Genomic DNA, 25,296 nt, shown 5'->3' with positions numbered 1-25,296 from the left:
GGTTCAGCACCACTTTTTTAATCGCCCCGCTCCTGGTCCAAGCCATACACTGTCGGGGAACTATTGCAATCTCCTTCCCACACCGGAAACGTCGGAAAAATGCTGTTGGGGGCCCTGAAAAGAGCCGAAAAGTCCGTTTTTAGCGGGAGCTGCCGACTTAGCTCCGCATAGCCGCAACCGGAAGTCCCCAGGGCATTATTTTGAACATGAGCGGGAGAGTTATCCACAGTGTCCTGGCCAATATTAATCCCTCACCTAACATCCCAGAATGCTGTGTCTGGGAGCTTGCTCTGTGCAAATTGGCTGACGCATTTCCTTCACGTAAAGCACTATATAAATGCAACTATTTCTTTATCTGATAGTTGGGAGACCTACTTGACCCCTACTTACCAGTTACTGCACAGCTAGGTAGGATCAATCCGCCTTCTCAATCTCATTACTATCAGCAACATGTCTCCACAGTACACCATTTTTCATTGAAAAGCCTCACCACTTCTCTTTCAGGAACCCTGGTGTTACTAATGTTCTTTATCTAAATAACTTTAGACATCTGTTTTGAGCACAGTGACACAAGCCCCTTCACCCCTTAACAAAAACAAAATACTGTGAATGCTGGAGATCTGAAATGTGAACAGAAAATGCAGGAAGAGCTCAGCAGATCTGGCAGCATCTGTGGAGAGAGAAACCAGAGTTAACATTTCAATTTCTATTTGACTTCTTCAGAACTGTTCGTTAGTTGCTTCAGCGTTGAAAGACCAGTTTTTCCATCTACACAGGGCTGCTGAGCACAGGTAACACTTAAACATTTCACTTATTACTCAAGTGGTTTTGTGATTGCACAGACATTTCTTCATGATATCTAATGCCTTCATTACAAAAGTTGTGCCCACTTAATTTATTTGCTTTGGGTGCCATTAAGCAATTTTGTCAATTCAAAATTGTTCAGGACCAGTTTTTGAAATGTTCCATTTGTCTGTTGCAAGTATTGATTTTGTTGTTTTAATGTTTGAGGATTTGGTGCAAACTGGAATAGGTGGTCCAGCAGGAAGATGGGCATACATTTAAAAAAAGCATTTTATATTTTTCTGAAATATCCCAAAAATGGCACAATGAACAGATTTGAAGTGCATTGCCTATTCCTATGTAAGCTGGCAAATTCTGGGCAACAAAATTCCTTAAGCAGCAATTGGACGAATGAACTGTGAATTTGTTTTTGGTCCTGTTGGTTTGAGAAAAGAATATTGGTCAGAACACTGAAGAATTTTCTCCTCCTCTTCACATAATGTCAACATTCATCAACTGGAAGCGTCAGACAAGGGCTCAGTTTAATGTCTCATCCAAAGAATACCACCGAGACATTCATAGAAGCTACAACATGGAAATTGACCATTCTGCTCAACAAGCCTGTGTTGACGTTTAGCCTCCAATTTCAAAAATAGTTGTAATCATGTTTACCCATCATGTTCTAATTTTCTTTCTACAGCTCTTTCTTTCCATTTACCCAACCTAATGTTGAATGTTACCATAATTTATGCCTTAATTACTAACCTTGGAAGTGGATTCCACAACCTTATAATTGCATGTGTGAATAAGTTTCTACTGCTCTCCATTCTATCTCTTACATTTAAACTTATTTAAATGGTGCCAAGTTCTTGATCCCTCAACTACTGAAAAGAGTTTCCGTCTATCTACCAAGTCTCATCCCCTAATAAGTTCAAATACCTCTATCATATCTCCTGTTAAATGGTAATACAGCAGTTTCTCAACTTAATTTATCTGCTCAGGTTTTATGTGTGTATCATGGTTTCGCTGGTAGCATTCTTGCCTCTAATTCAGCAGGCTCTCGGATTCAAGTCCCACTCCAGGACTTCAGCACAGAAATCTAGGCTGATGCTCAAGTGCTCAAGGTGCTGCACCTTCAGAGGTGTTCTGTGGGATTCTGCATCGGCGGAATCATCTGCCCTGCTGGCAGGGCACCCACGTCCGCGCTTTTCCTGATGGCGTGGGGTGGCCCACAATGGGAAACCCCATTAGCTGGCTGTGGGAACGGAGAACCTCGCTGTTGGCGAGGGTGAAACACGCAGGAAACGGGGCTGTCTTTCAGATGAGATATTAAACTGAGAGCCTGTGTGCCCCCTCATGTGGGTATAAATGGTATTATTACACTATTTTGAAGAGCAGGAGAGTTATGCATGGTGTCCTGGCCAATATTTATCCATTCATCAACACCACCCACTTGTCTCTTTGCAGGGGTGACTGGCTGTTCTCTCTTCTTGTTCCTGTGTCACACACACACAGACACCCGAGCACCAGCACACACAGATCCGGTCTGCAGTTAGCTTAGCCTATTTCCCTGTGTATTCATGAAGGGAACAAACAACATGTCTTTTGCCCCAGAGTCAGTTGTCTTAACTCAGAGAATTTCAAAATTCTCAGAGACAAATCAACAGGAGATGGGCTTTGGGTGTCAGCTGAGATGTGACAATAAGTCTCTGGTGTCTCTGCAATCACAGGAGATGAAAGTTCAGTCTTTTGCATCTTTTCTATCTCCCCTTTCAAGTGTCTCTGCCTGAAGTAGGCCTTGACACCCTTCAGATGTGACATTCCATGGTCTCTCGGGATCAGTCGGTCAAGTATAATCACTGGCTACATTTCAATGGATCTCATTGGTTGTAAAGTGCTTTGGGATGTCCTGAGGTTATAACAGGTGCTTTGTAAATACAAGTCTTTATTTTTTTGAAAGTGAGGCTTGAAAGTAAAACCTTCTGCCTGAGAGGCAAGAGTTCCACAAAGTGAGGTGAATTAATATTTAATACTTGGACAATTGGTACTTTCCAGGAGAGGACTGTGTTTTAAAGCCCAAGGTCTGAGTGCAATGTCCATTTAAAACATTGTGAGGGGGTCACATGATGTAAGAGCAGGAGTAGCTGCATTTTCGCGAGCTCAGGCACTGCCCATCTTCTAATCTTTTTTTTATCCTGATGAACATTCCAAGATTATTTGCTTTTGGAGTGTATGTCTTGTGCTATATCACTGGAAGATCCCGCCCAGATTTTTGCGGTGAGGAGCCGAGTTAAGTAAAAAATCCTCGTTTGAATGAGGCAGTCGGAGGCGGTTGGGGTGGGGCCGAGGTTGTAGTGGTAGTTTTGCTGGTGAGTGGGCCTATGCCTCAGTGATGTCAGCATTGTGATGATGGCTGCCATTGTGAATGATGTTGGGAATGATAGTCTCAGCTCTGTGGCGCAGGTTGTTGGTATTCACTTTTATGAACAACAAAATATCCTTGAGTGAATAGCGGAAGTGGAGAAGAGACTCCTGTTGCTCGATGGGGGAATCTCCATGGTGAGCCCTCGGTCCCTGGAAAGTCTGTTGTTTATCCTGACCGATTCGGGGGGTTGGAGCCGGACGGAGAGTGTTCATGTGCCTGGTCCTTTGAGGGAGCAGGGGACAAGTTTCTGGCCGAATTTGAGAATCAGGTGCCATGCTTTCGTAATCTTGACTTGAAGGTTGGGCATTTTGTGTTTGACGGAGCACATTGTATCCGGTCTTTGAGGTTCGGGGTTGGTCGGAGACCTGCATTGTCTTATCATCGATGTTCACTGAGGGGAGTTGAAGGCAGCTGGACACATCGGGTCATCGCCTATATCAGGGTGTAGGTTTATTGGTACCTTGGCGTCGGGACGATGGCATAGTCATCTTTCAATGGGGCTTTGGGAGGATCCTGAATGCTGCTCAGCAATCCAGTCATGGCTTTGAGCATTCCAGACTCCATGGATGTGTTATCATCCTGCAGTTCATTAATAATCCTGAACTTCATTCCCTTGTCATAGATTATCATAGAATTTACAGTGCAGAAGGAGGCCATTCAGCCCATCGAGTCTGCACTGGCTCTTGGAAAGAGCACCCAACCTAAGGTCAACACCTCCACCCTATCCCCATAACCCAGTAACCCCACCCAACACTAAGGGCAATTTTGGACACTAAGGGCAATTTATCATGGCCAATCCACCTAACCTGCACATCTGTAGACTGTGGGAGGAAACCGGAGCACCCGGAGGAAACCCACGCACACACGGGGAGGATGTGCAGACTCCGCACAGACAGTGACCAAGCCGGAATCGAACCTGGGACCCTGGAGCTGTGAACCAATTGTGCTATCCACAATGCTACCGTGCCATTAATTTTATGTTATTGTCTTTCTTCCTGACAAGGGCGTACATCATATATGAGCACGGAGGCGGTGGTAGCCTGTTGTCCTGTTATGGCAAAAAAAAATTGATAGGAAATTTGTGCATAGTCATGCCATTTTAAAATTCTCTTATGTGCCATAATCCTTGTATTTACAAAGCGTGAGTACATTTTAGATACCCCTCACCTTGTTTTCAGAAAGGTTGAGTGGTACGTCAGCAGAGTGGTGGCTTGGTGTACTGGAGGGTGGTATCCATATGTAAGTCCTCACTGGAAAACCCCAGTTAGAACTACCTGCATCGTGTTTAAATTTTTTTTGTTGTTATTTTGGGTTTATGGAATCCATGCTTATTTCCTATGAAAGTCTGTACAGGTCATGTATCCGAGAGGGGATGGGGTTCCTTCTGATTCTTCCCTGTGGTTGAAGTTGCTGGAGTACAGGGAACTGTGGAATGGTGCTCACCTGGGTGTGGTCTAGGAATCCTTGTTTGACTTTTCTTCAATATTCCTTTGGCTGCGTAGGTTGTTACTTGATTGGGTAGGTTGAGGCTGGAGTAACTGTGATTACCTGGGTTGGGCGGAAGATTTGTTGGGTGGCGGAATGAGTTTCCCTTCCCCGAGTTGTCCCCTTTTTGGGGCTCCTGGTCTGCACCCCCTCTGAGGTAGAGTTCCACTGGAGAGGTAGTACCCTGTGGGTTGTAGAGTTTGAATGAGAGCTTGAGTACTGTGGATTGGCACTTTTGGAGTCCTTCTTTCAGTTGGAGGTTAGGCTGAGGGGGGGAAATAGATGCCCAAGTTAACTTCCAGATTGCCCTGCTTTTTGAAGCTGGTGCTCCCCCGGGGAGGCAGTGTTATGTCTGAAATGAGGCTACCTAGCTCTGCCCCAGTATCCATTTTTGTCATGGTGTTGGTCCTTGTCTGGCATCCTTTGGCTAATCCTTGTGTTCCTCTCTTTTGGCGGTTTCTTTTTTTTTATTTGCATAGATAGCGTGCTGATGTAGGCCCCGATTTGGTATTTTGTGCCTTTGGGAGGGGGTTCCCTAGCTGCGACTGGGGGAGGATCATACCCCTCCTGAGGGGCCCAGTTGATGGGAGTCTCAACGAATATTCCTCTCCTTGTGGTGGGATCTCCTTGGTCAAGGACAGTGTGAATCTTCTAGTGTTGACAGGGATGGTGTGCTGCCTCTGATGTGTTCAGAGAGGAGCGAGGTTGGGTGTGTAGTGAATCCTGGCATGGTGTGGTTAACCTTGGTTTCTTGACTCTGTGTGAGAGGGTGTACACTCCCGGGCCAGGTCTTGTACTGTGGTCGGTATCTTGTTGTTCCCTTTTGCTTGGGAGGTTCCTTCTGGGCCGGGATGTCCTGAGAGGTTTCGAATGAACTGCTTTTTCTTGTCTTGTCTTGTGGTGAGAGGTGTGCACCAGGGAACTTTGTGCTCATGGCTGTATCTTGGTTCCTGTTTCCCAGAGACCCTCGGGTTTTGGCAGTACTTTTTTATTTATCCTGTCATTGCTAGTCTGTTGAGAGGTGCTGACCACATCGATTATAATCCAAACCAACTGTATGAATATTTGCTGATCTTCTCTGTGTAATTGTGTGGAATTCTGATCATTCTGTGCTGTGCCGGGGATGGGTTTGTTGTGTCTGGTCTTTATATGTAATATATCCTTTTAGAACTAATCTTCATGAATTGTTTCTATAATTATTGTCTCTGTTATTTGGGGGTTAAAGAATCATTGACTGGTTCCTGCAAAGGTACACACAGGTCTGTATCCGAGAGGGGGCATAGGCAATTGTTATTAATGCCTCTGGTATGACTGGAGCTGGTTGAGATGTGGTCTGGCGTGCTCTTGAGCATGGCCTAAAGATCTTGATCCTGGACTCTCGTGGGCGCTGCAACTGCGGCTTTGGACGTATCCTGAGTTCTGGTCTAACGCACATTACTTTGTGCCCTTAGATCTGGTGAAGTCTCGCGTTCAGGTGGATCCTGGAAAATACCAGAGCATCTTCAAAGTGTTTTCTAGCACTGTGAAAGAAGATGGTATTCATGGCCTTGGGAAAGGCTGGGCTCCAACCTTCATTGGCTATTCAATGCAATGGCTGTGCAAATTTGGTTTCTATGAAGTTTTCAAGAGAGTCCTCTTCTGTTTTTATGTATGCTGAGACATTTATGCTGTATTGTACCAATCTTGAGGTTTTGTTGCATTATTTATTATAACGGGGAAAACTTCAATAAAAAAAATTAAAAACATATTTTGAGGGGATCTGACACGATTGTCTGCTGCTCTGGGTCGTGCTGGGGGAGGAACTGCAAGGTGCAGAGGAGGGCAGTTGTGATGCACCCCTGAGAGAGAGTAGACTGAGGACTACAACTCACAGCATGCCCGCAGCTCTGGCATAGAGCGCAGCAAGCGGACAAATGCTTGGTTTCAGGTTCCCCTTGACAGCTGGGGAGATGGTGCAAAAATGTTGCCCATGGGACTGGTTGGCAGCACGAAATCTGTCCATGGGAGCTGGGGCAGCACGATAAGCCTCAGTGATTCTGGAGCTGAACAGGTAACTGCTCTAGTGCTGTATTTAGCTCCATGGAGCTGGGGCTCTGAAATCTTCCTGGGTGCGCTGGGCCTTAGAGAAGCTCAGGTGCAATTGGTAGCTCCATGCAGCTGAGGAGATTGGGGCTCAGAGAAGCCCTGGGGCAAATGTCAGCTCAGTGAAGCTGGGCTGTCTGCTCCATAAAGCTGTCAGTTGGGGCAGAGAGAAGCCTTTGGTGAGCAGTGGCTGTCATCTCAGTTCAGCCAGATAGCTGGGATCGTGCTATAGGTGGTTAGATGCTGGGGTGCAGCTTGGCCAACTCAGTAGGATGCAGTCTTGGATGAAATAATTGAGAGGATGGAAGGGAAGCAGTCTTTGGGGATATTTAAGATGGAGTCCAGTTGCCCGACAACTCATTGCAGTCAGAAGAAGCAAGAGAGCATTTGGGACTGCAGTTGAGGAAGATCCTTGAAATAGAGGAGCTGAAATCCTAATGAGGAAAATAGTGTTTTAAAGAATTGTTGTGACACACCATGAACACTAATATCTAGGTAGATTGCTGAGAACACTTGTGAGATCTGTCCTGGTTGTGTCCACCTTTTAATGTGCAGTTTATGGTGTGTTCGACCACAGGTTGCCTGTTAATTCATGTTTACCTCATGTTAATTCTATATGGTTTTGTGTTGGATAGATAGTATTGACGGTTTGCTTTGTTGACTCTTGTATAACAAACTTTATTTTGTTTGTTTAAAACTGTGGAATCCTGTGGCTTTATCGCTTCGTAAGTATTTTGGATTTCAAATTATGTCTACTTTACAAAACATTACTCATCCCTAGCCAGATCCTAACAATATTGCTGGTCTCGCCGGGATTGTTACAATATATACATTACTCCTTGCACCGGCCCCCTCTCCCCATTCTATTTACCCTTTATATTGATGACTCCACTCCACCCAGAAGATCTATTCTACCTACCTTCATGACTTTGCTGAAAATAACATTTAAAATTGTGAAGGCAAGGTAAAAATGTTTTAAAATTAGCGTAAGTAACTATTCTATTGAGCAGTTAGGAAGAAAATGGTTGGTTTCCCTGAAGGCCCCCAATGCCCTTGTCCTCATGCACTGCATTCTGCTCCTGCATACAGTGTCTTTTTTGGCTTCTTATTCTTTAGCTACATTTAATTTAAGTTCCCCATTAACTATAAAGAAGGAGGAAAACTGCTGAGGATGAATTAATTATGGGAGGTCAGGAGAAAGTGGACTGCGGGCAAACATTTCTTTCTCGACCCACTGGCCTGCAAAATTACCTTTAATGCCAATGGGAAATCTTAAGAGTCAGAAAGATTATTTCATCTGGTCACATCCCAATGCTGAAAGCAATGTTGAATGGACCATATGAGTCTCCTGATTGAGTCTCTAGCTGTACCTAGAGAAACAGACAGAGCCCCCATCATTCTCCTTCAGGCAGAGTAAAAATATATCTGCACATATTGAGAGGGAAGAAGAATCAGCAATGCTTCTCTTGTAGCCTGACCAAATAGCGTTCCAAGCAAAACAAAAAGTTACTCACTTGTACAGGGTGACTTCCTATATGCTTACTGTTCTAGTGTTTATCATTCTCTGCCCGACATATTGAGTGCATGTACTTTCCAGCATCTGCCCGTTTCTTTTGAGCTGGTCAGAAAGACATGCATGTCATTCTTCCTCCATTCAAAGCTTCTCATTGGTAAGTTGGACAAGATTGGAGGCTTACTCTCTGCTGATTTAAAAAAAAAATTGATTTAATTAGTGACATACCCAGTTGTTGGAAGATCCACTAAATAAAGGAAAACATATGTGCACAGATTAGAGTAAAATACAGAAACCAACAGAACAATGGTATTGGGTAACTTTTATTAACTAAATGTGGACTGGGGTAAGGGTCATGGAAATGGAAAAGAAGGAGAAATGTTTCTACAATTGCCCAGTACTGCTTCCTGGAGCAGTATGTTTTGTCCATCATGGAAAGGGGCAGTGTTAGATAAAGTTATAGGAAATTAATGGAACTAGATAATGTAAGGGTTGGGAATATCTGGAACACAGTGACCATAACACATTAGATTTAATGTAAAAGTTGAAAAGGAGAGGGAACAATCAAAGATAAAGACACAACAAAAACAGAAATTACTGAGGGAAAAATGTAATAAATTCAGGAAGGAGTTGTCAAAGAAATTAATGCGGCAGCAATTTCAAATCTTCAAACTGGTCCCAGGTTCGATTCCCGGCTTGGGTCACTGCCTGTGCGGAGTCTGCACATTCTCCCTGTGTGTGTGTGGTTTTCCTCTGGGTGCTCTGGTTTCCTCCCACGGTCCAAAGATGTGCAGGTTAGGTGGATTGGCCTTGCTAAATTGCCCTTAGTGTCCAAAATTGCCCTTAATGTTGGGTGGGGGGGGGGGTTATTGGGTTATGGGGACAGGGTGGAGGTGTTGACCTTGGGTAGGGTGCTCTTTCCAGGAGCCGGTGCAGACTCGATGGGTCGAATGGCCTCCTTCCGCACTGTAAATTCTATGATTCTAGGAAGATAAACAAGATACTGAATTGGCAAAAAGAAGTAAATGTATCACAGCAAAAGTTGGCGTTATTTGGTTGAGTAGTGAATTTAAAATTAATTTGAGAGTTAAAGGAAGAACTTTATGGCATTTAGGACTGATACAATAGAGCATTGAGCAAAATATGGACAGGAAACAAAATAAATTTGGAAGGGCTGAGGAACTGCAATGAAAAAATGACCAATAAAAAAGATACATGCAGACCAACTAGCCTAACATCAGTGTTGGTTAGTTTCTAAAGGCAATCATTCTGGTTAAAATTAACACTCACGCAGTGAAATAGTAGTGCGTTATAGAAACATAGAAAAAGTTAATTAGAGTTAATTGAAGTTAATTAAAGTTAAAAGAGAGTTAATTAAAGATGGAAAAAAATTAATATTTTATGGAACATGAAGAATTGTGCTCAGAGAAGGTTACAGCGTGAAGTGTAAATAGAAGTAAGTTGCTACTTAGCAACAGGAGGTCACTATCCAGAGTGAAGGGCTTTCCTTTGTTTTTAAAAAAATGTATTTTATTCCAAACGTATTCAAAATTACAAAAACATAAATATTCTGGGGAACATTCTTCTCAACTCACGATTTTACAGTCTGTACAAGTTTTTCCTCTTTTTCAACCCCTCCTAAATGGCAACACTCCAAAATTAGCTCCCCAACCCGTCTCGTTCACCGGAAACACCTTGCTTTTTGCCACGTTTCAGTTATAATCCGAAAAAGTCCCAAAACTCTCTAATAATCCCATAATTCCCCCCATACTCTCTAGCAGTCTGACACATACAGCAGGTCGTCTGCATACAGTGACACCCAGTGCTCCCTATTCCCCCTCATAATTCCCTGCCACTCTGATGACCCCCTAAGAGCCATCGCCAAGGGCTCTATCGCTAGCGCAAAGAACAGCAGCAACAGCGGTCCCTGCCTCGTTCCTCTATGCAACCCGAAACTCCATGAGCTCATTTTAGTTGTCCATCCACTTGCCACCGGAGCTATGTACGGCAGACGCACCCTTACCACAAACTTCGGCCCAAATCCAAACCTTCCCAGAACCTCAAACAGGTACCGCCACTCCACCCGATCAAAAGCCTTCTCTGCATCCATAGACACCACTACCACCGTTACCCGTCCTCTCGACGGGGCCAGGATCACATTCAATATCCGCCTAATATTACCAAGGGTTTCCCTTCACAAAGCCCATTTGATCTTTTGCAACCACCCCCGGAACGCATCCTGCCACTTACTTAGCCAACACTTTCATGTCTGTATTCAACAGTGATATGGGCCTGTATGATCCACACTCCCGCAGGTCCTTCCCTCTCTTTGGTATTATCCTGTGTTATTGTCACCGGCAGCTCCCCCTTCTCCAGTGCCTTGCTAAATGCCCCCAGAAAATGTGGTGCCAAATCCGCCGCAAACCCCTGTGGTGATATGTATTAGGGGTAATACGGTACACCATGAATGCCGAGGAGCTATTGGAGGACAGAAGCTGGGTCCTGATTGGATCTGCCACCTACTGGGCTCCACCCAGATAGGCAGGGTATAAGAACCCGGTTTGCTCCCCGCAGCTGCATTCTGTGACTGAGCTGCTGGGGAACAAGTCTGCTCAATAAAGCCTCGATTGAAGTTCTCTACGTCTCGCCTCGTGTGTGATCGATGGTGCTACAATTTGTTGAGCAGACTTAAAAAGGAATATGGAGCTCCGGATCGCCCCGGAGTGCCTGCGAATCGGCCCCCAAGCAGCTAACGCAACATCGGCGTTTAAACACTGGCTGGCGTGCTTTGAGGGGTACCTCCGAACGGCTCCCGGCAGACCAACGGAAGACCAGAAGATGCAGGTCCTGCATTCCAGGGTGAGTCCCGAAATCTACACATTCATCGAGGACGCGGAAGAATTCCCAGCGGTGATCAACTTGCTGAAAAAGACCTACATTAGGCCCATCAACCAGGTCTACGCACGTTACCAGCTCATGACGAGACGACAAATCCCCGGGGAATCGCTGGACGAATTCTTCAATGCGCTGACGATCCTGGGAAGACACTGCGACTGCCCAGCGGTAACGGCGAATGAACATACGGACCTCCTGATCAGAGACGCTTACATAGCAGGTTTGGCATCGTCGCAAATTCGCCAGAGACCTTTAGAGAAAGATTCTCTCAGACTCACAGAGGCACGGGCCCTTGCAGCCTCCCTCGACGTGGCCTCCCAAAACGCCCGCGCCTACGCCCCCGACTGCACTACAGCCCCTTGGACTCCGTGGACCCCCACCGGGACCGACCCCCTGGCACCCCCCACCCCTCCGCAAGCGTGCACAGCCAGAATCCCAGACCACCCGGGGGGGCCCCGCTGCTACTTTTGCGGGCAGCCGAAACACCCCCGCCAGCACTGCCCGGCCCGCTCGGCTACCTGTAAAAGCTGCGGCACAAAGGGGCACAACGCAGCGGTGTGCCAGTCCCGTGGGGTCGCCGCTATCTCCGGGGAAGAAACGGGACCACGGGCTCAACCCCCCCAGCGACCCACGGGAGGCCAACGGGCGCCGCCATTTTGGACCCCGCACACCACGAAGGGGGGACGGGCGCTGCCATCTTCCTACCCACGGGCCGCGTGCGATCCATGGGAGCGGCCATTTTGTCCACCCCCGGCCACGTGCGACCCATGGGAGTGGCCATTTTGTCCACCCCCGGCAGCGTGCGATCCATGGGCGCCGCCATCTTGGCTGACAGGCAAGGACCCCAGCGTGGACGGCTCCACACTGCCTGAAGACAACGATCTGATGCACCAACCACATTTGGCATCGGTGACCCTCGACCAGTTGCGGCCCCGGACGCGCCAGACGACAACGGCAAAGGTGCTGGTGAACGGGCACGAGACACCGCGTTTGATCGACTCGGGGAGCACGGAGAGTTTTATTCATCTGGACACGGTAAGACGCTGTTCCCTTGTAATTCGGCCAAGCACCCAAAACATTTTCCTGGCGGCGGGGTCCACTCCGTTGCAATCAAAGGGTTCTGCATCGCAAACCTAACGGTGCAGGGGAGAGAGTTCAAAAATTACCGGCTGTATGTCCTCCCCCATCTCTGCGCTCCCACTCTCCTGGGGTTGGATTTCCAATGCAACCTCCAGAGCTTAACATTTAAATTTGGCGGCCCTATACCCTCACTGACTATCTGCGGCCTCGCGACACTCAAGGTCGAACCGCCCTCCTTGTTTGCGAACCCGTCGCCACTAGGAGCAGACGGTACAGCACCCAGGACCGGAAGTTTATCAGGTCCAAAGTCCAGCGGCTGCTGAAGGAAGGCATAATCCAGGCCAGCAATAGTCCCTGGAGAGCCCAGGTGGTAGTTGTGAAGACAGGGGAGAAGCAGAGGGTGGTCGTAGACTACAGTCAGACCATCAACAGGTACACGCAGCTAGATGCGTACCCTCTTCCCCGCATATCCAACATGGTCAATCGGATAGCACAGTACAAGGTCTTCTCCACCGTGGACCTGAAGTCTGCCTACCACCAGCTCCCCAGTCGCCCCGGTGACCGCAAGTACACTGCCTTCGAAGCAGACGGGCGGCTATACCACTTCTTAAGGGTTCCATTCGGCGTCACGAACGGAGTCTCGGTCTTCCAACGGGAGATGGACCGAATGGTTGACCAGCACGGTTTACGGGCCACGTTCCCGTACCTCGACAATGTCACCATCTGCGGCCACGACCAGCAGGACCACGACGCCAACCTCCGCAAATTCCTCCAAACCGCTAACGCCCTCAACCTCACCTACAACGAGGAAAAATGTGTGTTTAGCACCGACCGTCTAGCCATCCTTGGCTAAGTAGTGCGTAATGGAGTGATAGGCCCCGACCCCGAACGCATGCGCCCCCTCATGGAATTCCCTTTCCCCCACTGTGCCAAAGCCCTGAAACGCTGCCTGGGCTTCTTTTCTTATTACGCCCAGTGGGTCCCCCAGTACGCAGACAAGACCCGCCCACTAATCCAGTCCACTACTTTTCCCCTGTCGACAGAGGCCCGCCAGGCCTTCAGCCGTATCAAAGCGGATATCGCAAAGGCCATGATGCATGCCATCGACGAGTCCCTCCCCTTCCAAGTCGAGAGCGACGCATCCGACGTAGCTCTGGCGGCCACTCTCAACCAAGTGGGCAGACCCATGGCCTTTTTCTCCCGGACCCTCCACGCTTCAGAAATTCGCCACTCCTCAGTAGAAAAGGAGGCCCAAGCCATAGTGGAAGCTGTGCGACATTGGAGGCATTACCTGGCCGGTAGGAGATTCACTCTCCTCACTGACCAACAGTCGGTAGCCTTCACGTTTGATAATGCACAGCGGGGCAAGATAAAGAACGACAAGATCCTGCGGTGGAGGATCGAACTCTCCACCTACAATTATGAGATCTTGTACCATCCCGGAAAGCTGAACGAGCCGTCCGATGCCCTATCTCACGGCACATGTGCCTACGCACAAGTGGACCGTCTCCAAGCCCTCCACGAGGACCTCTGCCACCCGGGGGACACTCGTTTCTACCACTTCATAAAGGCCCGCAACCTCCCGTACTCTGTCGAGGAGGTCCGAACAGTCACCAGGAACTGCCAAACCTGCGCAGAATGCAAACCGCATTTTTTCAGGCCAGATAGAGCGCACCTGATAAAGGCTTCCCGTCCCTTTGAACGCCTCAGTTTGTATTTCAAAGGCCCCCTCTTCTCCACCGATCGCAACACGTACTTTCTTAACGTCGTTGACGAATACTCCCGTTTCCCCTTCGCCAGCCCCTGCCCCAACATGACCGCGGCCACGGTCATTAAAGCCCTCTGCACCATCTTTACCCTGTTCGGTTTCCCTGCCTACATCCATAGCGATAGGGGGTCCTCCTTCATGAGTGACGAGCTGCGTCAATTCCTGCTCAGCAAGGGCATAGCCTCGAGCAGGACGACCACCACCACCCGGGCTGAGACGATCGAAAAGGGCGACCAGAGCACCATGTCGGGTTCCTTTTTAACAAGGGGAGAATGTGGTGGTATGTATTAGGGGTAATACGGTACACCATGAATACCGAGGAGCTATTGGAGGACAGATGCTGGGTCCTGATTGGATCTGCCGCCTACTGGGCTCCACCCAGATAGGCGGGGTATAAGAACCCGGTTTGCTTCCAGCAGCTGCATTCTGTGACTGAGCTGCTGGGGAACAAGTCTGCTCAATAAAGCCTCGATTGAAGTTCTCTACGTCTCGCCTCGTGTGTGATCGATGGTGCTACAACCCCTTATAAAACTCCGCCGGGAACCACCTGGGCCTGGGGCCTTCCCCGACCTCATCCTTCCTGTGCTTTCCATCACCTCTCTCAACCCTATTGGCTCCTCTAGCGCCTGCCTCCTCTCCTAACGAGCCGTGGGAATTCCAACCCGTCCAAAAAACATCCCATATCGCCTTCCTCACCTCCCCTGTTCGGCCCTATACAAATTCTCGTAATACTCCCATAATGCCTCATTTATCTTCCCCAGCTCCGCTACCTCCCCCTTCCCTGTACTCTCAGGATTTCTCTGGAAGGGGCCTGCCTCCGTGGCTGATGAGCTAGCATGCGGCTCGCCTTCTCTCCAAATTCATACTGCACACCTCCTTCGCCCTCTGTAGCCGCCCAACAGCCCTTCTCGTAGTCACCCTATCGAACTGCCCCTGTAACTTCTACCTCTTCGCCAATCCCTCCACGATGGGAGCCCTCAAATAATCCCTTTCCACCTCGACTACTCATCCAGTAATCAGCCACACTCCTCTTCCTATCTCATGCGCCTTCAATGCCTCCCAGAATATGGCCGCCGAAACCTCCCCATTTTGGTTCAGCTCCACGTAGTCCTTAATCACCGAACGCACCTTATCGCAGAATCCACTGTCCACTAACAGCTCCGTGTCTAACCTCCATCCTGGCCTCTGTTTCTGCATCGAGCTAAGTTAAACCTCCAGCCAGTGTGGCGCATGCTCCGAGATTACAATTCCACACACTCTGTCCCCACCACCCCCACCAACAAAACAAAAATCAGTTCTGGAGGATACTTTGTACATGTGCAAGAAGAAGGAGTACTCGCTCTCCCCCGGGTCCCGCATTACAAACACCGTCTTCTTACTCAAAAGAATGGCCACGGCCGCAACTTCGAATCAAACCTCGAGTGAAACACTTGACCCACCCATCCCTTTCCCAACCTAACCTGATCCCTCATCTGGGGGTGTGTCTCCTGCAGAAAGATCACGCCCTGCTTCAAGTGCGCCAAGACCCGAGATCACTTCACCGGTGTGTCAGCCCCCATACGTTCCATGTTGTAAGTCTTATTGGAGGCTTGCGCCTCCATTCACCTCTACTGTCCACCATCCTCCCCTACCAATTCTGTCCCCTTTAATTTCACCCTAAACCGGACCCATCCAAGATGGCCCCCTTCTCCCCCCATGACCATGGTTCTCCTTCAACACTGCCACATCTTTCCTTTGTTCTTAGTTTTAACTGGAAGCTAGAGCAGTTGAAGACAGGACACTGGGGAGTGAGCAACTCTCAAAACTGCCAGGAGAGGCTGGACAGGACAAATAATTTGCAAGTTTCCTCAGGAACAAGGTGATATCCAAATAACCAGTGAATTAGGGTAGAAAACATGTTTAAGATGACTGGACTGACATTCTCCCCGTATCTGCGTGGGTCTCACTCCCCACAAAGATGTGCAGGGTAGGTAGATTGGCTACATTAAATTGCCCATTAATTGGGGGAAAAAATAATTAGGTACTCTAAGTTTAAAAAACAAAGAAGATGGCTGGAGTTAAGAGAACAGAGACCACGGTATTCTTCAGAAGAATTAGAGAAAAGTAAACAAAGGGTTATGAGTTAGAGAGACAATTGCAGTAACCAGATTTAAATTGGGAAAGCAGACTTCAGGGGTAAATCAAAAATGATGCCATTTGACTCCAGTTTGGGAATCGAGAGTTAAAGCAATTGTGAACAGTTTGTCTAGCACTCAAGACAAAGAATTCCTAAAGGGGCTGTTGTAAATCCTGGATGGGATTTCCTGTTAAAAGTGAAACGGGGTGGCACAGTGGGTTAGCCCTGTTGTCTCACGGCCCCGAGGTCCCAGGTTCGATCCCGGTCCTGGGTCACTGTCCATGTGGAGTTTGCACATTCTCCCCGTGTTTGCGTGGGTTTCGCCCCCACAACCCAAAAGATGTGCAGGCTAGGTAGATTGGCCATGCTAAATTGCCCCTTAATTGGAAAAAATTAATTGGGTACGCAAAATTTATTTTTAAAAAGTGGAATGGAACCTCCGTTTAAGAGTCATTTGTATAACCTGGACTGGATTTTGGAATGCAAACCGCAAAGGAAAAGCATTATTGTGAGAGAAGATTTTAAAGCGTGTTTTGGGGGGTTGGAGTTTGGAAGCTCATGAGGAGAAAACCACAGACACTGTCTTGAGTTCAGGGAGGAGTGTGTCTTACACAGTCATGTGTGCTCAAAAGGGACGTTGTGTGTTAATGAGATATACGGCCCTTAAAGTCTGCTCCACCATTTAATAGGGCCATGGCTCATCCAACATCCCTTACATCCACTTTCCTGCCCTTTCCTCATAACTCTTGATTCCTTTACTGATCAAAAATCTATCTATCTCAGCCTTAAATATGCACAAGGCCTTTGCCCCACAGATCTTTGTGGCAAAGAGTTCTAAAGATTCACAACCCTCTGAGAGAAGAAATTCCCCCTCATCTCAGTCTTAAATGGAACACCCCTTTATTCTGAGACTATGCTCTGTGGTCAAATACTCTCCCATGAGAGGGAACATCCTCTCAAGCATTTACCCTGTCAAGCCCCTTATGAACCCTATATGTTTCAATGAGATCACTTCTCATTCTTATAAATTCCAGTGAGTAGAACCCAACCTGTTTAACCTTTGCTCATAAGACAATCCAGCCATATCAAGGGTCATCCTAGTGAACCTTCTCTGAACCACCTCCAATGAAATAATATCTTTCCTTAAATAAGGGGATCAAAACTGTTCTCAGTGCTCCAGATGTGGTTTCATCAGTACCTTGTACAGTAGATGCAAGACTTCCCTGCTCTTATACTCCAATCTCCTTGAAATATGGGCCAATATTCCACTAGCCTCCCTGATTATCTGCTGCACCAGTGTGCTAGCTTTCTGTGTTTCATGCACAAGTACCCCCAAGTGTTGCAGCTTTCTGCAGCTTTTCTCCATTTAAGTCATACTTTGTTCTTTTCTTCCTTCCAAAATGAACAACTTCACATTTTCCCACATTTGCCAACATTTGCCCACTTACTTAACCTATTAATATCTCTTTGCAAACTGTCTGTATCCCTCTCGCAATTTGCCTTTCCACCTATTTTTGTGTCATCTGTAAATTTGGCTCCAGTACATTTGATTCCTTCCTCCAAGTAATTAATATATATTGTAAACAGTTGCGATCCCAGCACTGATTCCTGTGGAACCCCACTGGTTACAGGTCACCAATCTGAAAAAGAACCCCTTATCTCCACTCGCTGCCCATTTGCTAATTCTTTATCCATACCAATATACTGCCTCCAACACCATAGGATCTTATCATATGATTAAACCTTTGGTGAGGTGCCTTGTCGAATACCTAGTCCAAATACAACACATCTATTGGTTCCCCTCTATCCACTCTGGTTGAAACTTCCTCAAAAAAGTCAATAAATTAGTCAGACACGATTTCCCTTTCATGAAGCCATGCTGACCTTGTTTAGATTATGATATTCCAAATGTGCTGCTATTACTTTATTTATAATTGATTCCAATGTTTTTCCAACAATAGACGTTACACTAATCGGCCTATAATTACCCACCTTTTGCCTCCTTCCCTTTTTGAATTGGGGTGTCACATTGGTAGTTTTCCAGCCCTCCGGTACTTCTCCAGAATCCAAGGAGATTTGGAAAATTACAACCAATGGATCCACTATCTTTGTAGTTACTTCTTTTAGGATCCTAGGATACAAGCCATCAGGGCCAAGGACATATCTGCCTTTGGCCCCATTAGTGTATCTAATACTACTTCTCTAGTGATGGTGATGGTATTTAATTATTCCCCTGTATTCCTTAGTATTAATGGATTGTTCAAAGTACCTTCCATCGTAAAGATTGATGCAAAATATCAGTTTAACTCCTCTGCCATTTCCTTGTTCCCCATAACTATCTCCCAGATTCATTTTCTAAGGGGCCGATATTCACTTTGACCTCTTTCTTCCTTTTCATATATTTAAAGAAGCACTTATTGTCAGTTTTTATATTCCGCGCTAGTTTGTCCTCGTAATTTATTTTCTCTCTTTTTAATATCTTTTCAGTCCTCCTTTGTTGGATTCTGAATTTATCCCAATCATCGGGGCTCTTAGAATCTTTCCTCTTTTATATATTTTTACTGAAAGTCAATAATTACTTCCCTAAATGTTTGCCACTGCTTGTTTAATGACTTTTCTGCTAATCTATCTGCCCAGTCCACTTTAGTTAACTCTATCTTCACTTCATTGTAATTCCCTTTATTTAAATTAAACACAGTTGTTTCTGACCCACGTTTTTCACTCTCAATCTGAATATTAAATTCTGCCATGTTATGGTCTCTACTTCCTCAGGGATCTTTTACTCTGAGGTAATTTATTAAACCTGCCTCATTACCCATTTGAAAAACAGTGATTTTCAAACTTTTTTGCCCGGGACACATTTTTACCAACTGACCCACACCGGCCGACCTTCACGACCCACGCCACCCAAGCTTCGCAACTCAAGCTGCCCAAACGTCACGACCCACCATTTTCACTTACCTTTAATGTGACAGGCTTGGTCCTCACGATCTCACTTGCTTTGTCATTCAATGTTACAGTTCTGAAAATGACTTCAGCTGATGATTTAAGATCTTACTACATCTGTTGAAAAAAAACAAGTAGTTTATCCTCGAACTCGCAATGCTTAGTCTTGAAATGCCTTTGAAGTTTTGAGGGTTTTAATCTTTCATTTGCCTGTACATCCCCACATATAACACACATGATTTGCATCCTGATTTGCAATGGCACAATTAATAAACCCATACCTCAAGAAATCATCTTTATAATGCTTTGTTCTTGTTTTCAGCTTCTTCTTCATGGGTTGTTCACCAGTGGCCCTGGAGCTCACACCAGCACTGTTGGCAGCTACAAAATTGAGGAATCTCTCTTACGCTCAGAGCACGTGACGTCAGTATACTGGGCACATCACCTCTCTGCCGCTGTTCTGGAGAGAAGACTCCATCGACTTTTAAAAAGAATTCGCTCCTGGGCCAGCACACTGACATCAGGAGGAGGAGTTCTTCCTTGCTGGGCTCCGGGCCTGCGCACTGCTGAGGGGGCACGCATGTGTGGAATGGCCGGCATTCTGAAAGTCAGTTGCAGCCGGCATTTTTAAAAGCCTGTCATGGCCGATGGGAACCTCTTCCTGCAATCAGAAACGCCACGACCGATGGCCCCCCGACCCTCCAGACACCCACCTGTGGATTACGACCCTGACTTTGAAAATGACTGCATTACCATATCCAAGATAACTTGTTCCCTGGTTGGCTCAATGACATATTGCTCTAGGAAACTACCCCTAAGTCAATTAATGAATTTGTTGTCGTAGCTACTCTTACCAACTTCATTAACCTAATCAACATGAAGCCTCAAGTCACACATAATTATTGTTCTATTATTTTTACATGCTCCTATTATTTGTTGATTTATAATTTCCTACAGTGTGGCTACTGTTTGGGGACACCCGCGGGTCGCGCCCCCGAGTTTGACAATGTCTGGTCTAGATTGCCTCTCACAACTGTCCTTATTTCATCTCTTTTTAACTGTGCTACCCCACCACCATTTTTCTTCCCTCCTATCATTCTGAAAGGTCAAATATCCCTGAATGTTAAGTTCCCAGTTTTGATGTCCTTGTAACCATGTTGCCATAATGGCTATGAGATCATATTGATTTATCGTGATTTGCGGCATCAGTTCGTCTACCTGATTCCAAATGCTTCCTGCATTAAGATACAAACCCTATGGGTTTGTCTTTATTGGCATTTTTAATCATCATAACGTTGTTTTGTACTGTGGTCATATTTGCCTCTCACTCTTGATTACCGTGTCTACTGTTTTTGCATTATCTGTTCTTTCTTTTACTACTGTCTTTGTTCCTCTTTCCCTTGTCATCCTGATTAGATTCCCATCTCCCTGCCATTCTAGTTTAACCCCCCCCTCAACCATACAGGCAAACATTCACTCCAGGATACCAGGTCCTGCCAAGGTTTAACCCGTCCAGTTTGTACTGGTCCCATGTCCCCCAGAACCGGTCCCAATATTCCAGCAATCAAAAACACTCACCTTGCGCCATCTTTCCAGCCACAGATTCATCCCAAATATCCTGCTATTTATACTCTGACTAGCACATGGTACTGGTAGTAATCCTGAGATCACTACCTTGTGGTCCTACTTTTCAACTTGCTTCCTAACATCCTATATTGGGCTTTTAGGAGCTCATCCTTTTTTTTTAACCAATGTCATTGGTACCATGACCACTGGCTGTTCACCCACCCCTTCCAGAATGTCCTGTCGCCGCTCTGAGACAACCTTTATCCTAGTACCAGGGAGGAAATTTGCCATACAGTCTCATTTGCGACCACAGAAACGCCTATCTATTCCCTTTACAATTATATCCAGACTCCTTCAGGGGTGAAATATGTTATCTTATTCAATAGATAGTATGGCAGGGAAAATATAATTGAGGCTGCTGGCAAGAATCCTCTTCCTTGCTCAACATGTTGGGAAGTAATAGATTTAATCAGTAGCAGTACTCCTGAGATGATAGATCTTATTTCCATGTGGGAACCGTAGAACGTCACAGGACAGATGGAAACTATTTGGTCCAACATTGTGACTGCGCAGCTGTCAGAATGAACTGTTTCCATCATCCTATTTCCCATACTTTTTTAAGTCTCAGGTATGAAACAAATGATGGGGTCTATTCCTGCCACTGTTTCTGATGGGAACGTTCTATGTTCTAACAATCCCTCAATTCATATCAATAGTTATTGCATCATCATATTTAATTTGATTGAGAACCTTACTGCTGCAGACAACCTGGTACTTGCTGTAAGAATCAGTTCAATTTTCAGGTATAAAGAAAGGTTTCAAAAATGAAGTTTAGGGTGTACTTGTTGATGGAAAAAATTTGCAGAGAAAAAAAACTTATTTCCAAAATAGTCAGAAAGTAGCCTTGAAAATAAATATTTCACAAAGCATAAAACAATGGCAAGATTGCATGCACAGGTATCAGATACAGCTGAAGTTAACTAAAGCCACACTTAAATGCCAAAAATGCATTGGAAAGAGACAGTTGATCGGGTGGCATTCCTATGGTAACGTTGTAGAAGTTCTGTGAGTCAACAGAAAAGCTGCATAGATCCTTCAAAGGATTTAGCCTGGTGGTTAGGATAAAGGAGTAGAATATGGCTGAAATGTAAATATATATGTTTTGTATTCATTTTCACGATTCAAGATGATACAGTGATGGGTATAAATGCTTTAGATATTGATTCCTTGCATTAAATGCATACATGGCCTTAGTTTGGTTTGAGGCACTCACTGTAGATTGACCAGGTTGCTGGAACTGATAACATTTAACCTCGAATGCTGGAGAAATTCGAAAAGGTACTATGTGAGCTGAGCCATTGGTTTAGCTGTTCAGTAGTTATTTGGGATCTGAATTAGTTTGAATTGACTAAAGCTTTATGCACGAATGCTTGCACACATGTGCCCAAGCCTTATTAATATCTAGCTAGGAACGCAGGAACAAGAGTAGGCCATTCAGCCCCTTGAGCTTGTTCTGCTGTTCTGGCTGATCTTTTTCTGAACTCTATTTACCTAGTTTTCGTCCATATCTTGTTGGTAAAGCTCTATAATTCATGTTTTAATGGACTTGAAATCTATTATTAAACTGTTCCATAATTAATTTTTAGCTATGCTAATGATTCAATGATTCATGGTTTGAAATAAAATGCTAACCGGCACTAATATTTTTCACTTAACAAACATAGTTTTACTGACATTTGAGCACTTAAATGATTAATACAAAAGAAAACAACATAACAGAATATTGAGAAACTATAAGGCCAACGCATGGTGTGAAGGGAGGGTGGTAAAAAGAGAGAATGTGCGCAAGGGGTGGAGCAAAGAGTGAGTGTGTGAGGAGTGGGGGGATATGGAAGTGTGTGGGGGCTAGAGAGAAACTAGGAGTATGTGCGAGAGGTGGGGAGGAAGAGAGAGTTTGTGCAAGAAGTGGCGAGGGACTGAGAGTGTATTCCTCCCACTGTCCAAAGAAGTGAAGGTTAGGTGAATTGGTCATGCTAAATTGCCCCTTAGTGTCCAAAAGGTTAGGTGGGGTTATTGGGTTACGGGGATAGGGTGGAGGCATGAGGTTGGGTTGGGTAAGCTCTTTCCAAGAGCCGGTGCAGACCCAATGGGCCGAATGGCCTCCTTCTGCACTCTAAATTCTATGATCTATGATCTAACAATGATAGGCTGCCTTTAAAGAGGAGGTAGTTTGGATACAGTCAAGGTGCATTCCTACGAGGTAAAAAAGAAAGGCAAACAAATCCAGAGCTCCCTATGTGGTGAACAAAATACATAGAGAGTAAGATTCAGAAGAAAAAGGATGCAGATAACAGGTGAATAACACAACTGAGAACCAGGCTCAATGTAATAGCTTCAGAGGGGATATGAAAAACAAATGAGGGAAGCACGAATGTCTGAGAGCCAACATAAAAGGTAATCTGAAAGTCTTCAATCGGCACACAAACAGTAAAAAAAGGTCCGAAAAGGTGAAGTGGTGTCAATTATGGACCCAAAACGTGAAGTGAGGGTGGAAATTGCAGAAGCACTGGCCAGAATTTTCCAATCCTCCTTACTGGCAGAAGACTGAAGATTGCAAATGTTACATCCTTGTAAGGATGAGCCCAGCAACTCCAAGTCAATCTAATCTTGGTGGTGGGGAAGCTTTTAGAAATGATAATTTGGGGAAAACATTAAGTCTCTTGGGCACAGGTGGATGAATTAAAGAAAGCTTGTAAGGTTCTATTTCAGTTATCCTTCTTATTCTGACACTGGGTGGCGACAACAACCATAGAAACTATTAAGCACTTTATTTAATTGCAAAATGGCAATAAGTAACCATTTCAGTTCACGTTTACAAGTTCAGAATAGCTTAGAATGAATGGTCCACCAAACTGATTTTCTTTGTCCTCTTCTTTCTCATTTAGATCTCAGCACACAATCCACAGAATACCCAGAGTGCAGAAGGAGGCCATTCGGTCCATCACGTCTGCACCGACTCTCTGAAAGAGCCCTCTACCTAGGCCTGGTCCCCCAACCCTGTCCCTGTAACCCCACCGAACCTACACATCTTTTGGACACTAAGGGAACTTTACCATAGCCAACCCACTTAACCTGCACATCTTTGGACTGTAGGAAAACCAGAGCACCCAGAGGAAACCCACACAGGGGAGAAAGTGCAAACTCCACACAGGACAGTCACCCAAGGCTGGAATTGAACCCGGGTCCCTGACGCTGTGAGAAAGCAGTGCCAATCGGTAGCTATTGCCTTTGCACTCTCCTGTTGGCAATATCCCAGTTTCCTCTTTTTATTCAAATTGGAAGTGAACCTGTTCAAACTTCATTAAGGAAACATTATTTATAAATAATCTCTACTCATCTGTTATCATATATTATATTTTCATCCATGATTTTGTTACTTCCAAATTCAACTATTCAAATGCTCTTCTGATTATGCTCCCATCTTCCATGAAGTTCATCCAAACGTCTTCTGGCCATATCCTGACTCACATCAAATTATGTTCATTCATCACCTTCTGTGTTTCATGACCTACACGGGCTCACAGACCAGCTATTCATTGATTGTTATAATTTGCATTCAGGTTCTCATCTCTCTGGCCTCACCTTTCCTTTTCTCTGTTACCTCGATTAGCTTTTTAGGAACTCTGTGTTCTCCCAATTCTGGTCTCCTGTGTGATGCGCGATCAATTACACTCAAGCCAAAGTGATTTCATAACTGAAGGCTTTAATCTACTAGAACCTGTTCCCCAGCAGCTTCGATACAGAAAGTGAAGGCTGCTGGGACGGCACCGTTCCTTATACTCCGCCTGTCAGGGCGGAGCTACGTAGAACAGCCAATGGTAGACTCCTGGGTCTAACCAATGGTCATCAGCCTCTTAGGTACTGCAATACCTGGTACTACCACACTGTGCACATCAGGGGTGGGTTTCTCCGCAATCGGCGCGATCTCCGCCGACCGGCACCAAAAACGGCACGAATCAGTCCAGCATCGCGCCGCCCCAAAGGTGCGGAATTCTCCGCATCTTGAGGGGCCGAGCCCTCACCTTGAGGGGCTAGGCCTGCGTTGGAGTGATTTCCGCCCCGCCGGCTGGCGGGAAAGGCCTTTGGCGCCCCGCCAGCTGGCATGGAAATGACTTTGCCGTGCGACGCATGCGCGGGAGCATCAGCGGCCGCTCACGGCATCCCCGCGCATGCGCAGTGGAGGGGGTCTCTTCCGCCTCCGCCATAGTGAAGACCATGGCGAAGGCGGAAGGAAAAGAGTGCCCCTACGGCACAGGCCCGCCCGCGAATCGGTGGGCCAGGCCACCTTGGGGCAACCCCCCAGGGCCAGATCGCCCCGCGCCCCCCCCAGGACCCCAGAGCCCGCCCGCGCCGCCTTGTCCCACCGTTCGAAAGGTGGTTCAATCCACGCCGGCTGGCGTGGGTTGACAGCGGCGGGACTTCGGCCCATCGCGGACAGGAGAATCGCCGGGGGTGGGCCCGCCGACTGGCGCGATTTCAGCCAACCGGCACGATTCCTGCCCCCGCCGAATCTCCGGCGATTCTCCGACCCGGTGGGGGGTCGGAGAATCGCGCCCCTGATTTCCATCAGTCACCTT

General features: G+C 46.4%; 1 long non-coding RNA gene across 1 annotated transcript in view; it reads left to right on the top strand.

Annotated features, from left to right (window-relative positions):
• LOC140396234 (uncharacterized) overlaps positions 1–22,425 on the top strand; it is a 28,615-nt gene extending 6,190 nt beyond the window's left edge. Inside the window, exons 2-3 of the long non-coding RNA XR_011936491.1 lie at positions 724–791; positions 19,416–22,425. This is a non-coding gene — a long non-coding RNA (uncharacterized lncRNA). The remainder of the gene's footprint in view (positions 1–723; positions 792–19,415) is intronic.
• The last annotated feature ends 2,871 nt before the right edge of the window (positions 22,426–25,296 follow it).

This window comes from Scyliorhinus torazame, chromosome 19, assembly GCF_047496885.1.
Source record: "Scyliorhinus torazame isolate Kashiwa2021f chromosome 19, sScyTor2.1, whole genome shotgun sequence".
NCBI lineage: Eukaryota > Metazoa > Chordata > Chondrichthyes > Carcharhiniformes > Scyliorhinidae > Scyliorhinus > Scyliorhinus torazame.
The sequence above is the reverse complement of the archived record's forward strand: the minus strand, read 5'-3'. Positions and strand labels throughout refer to the sequence as shown.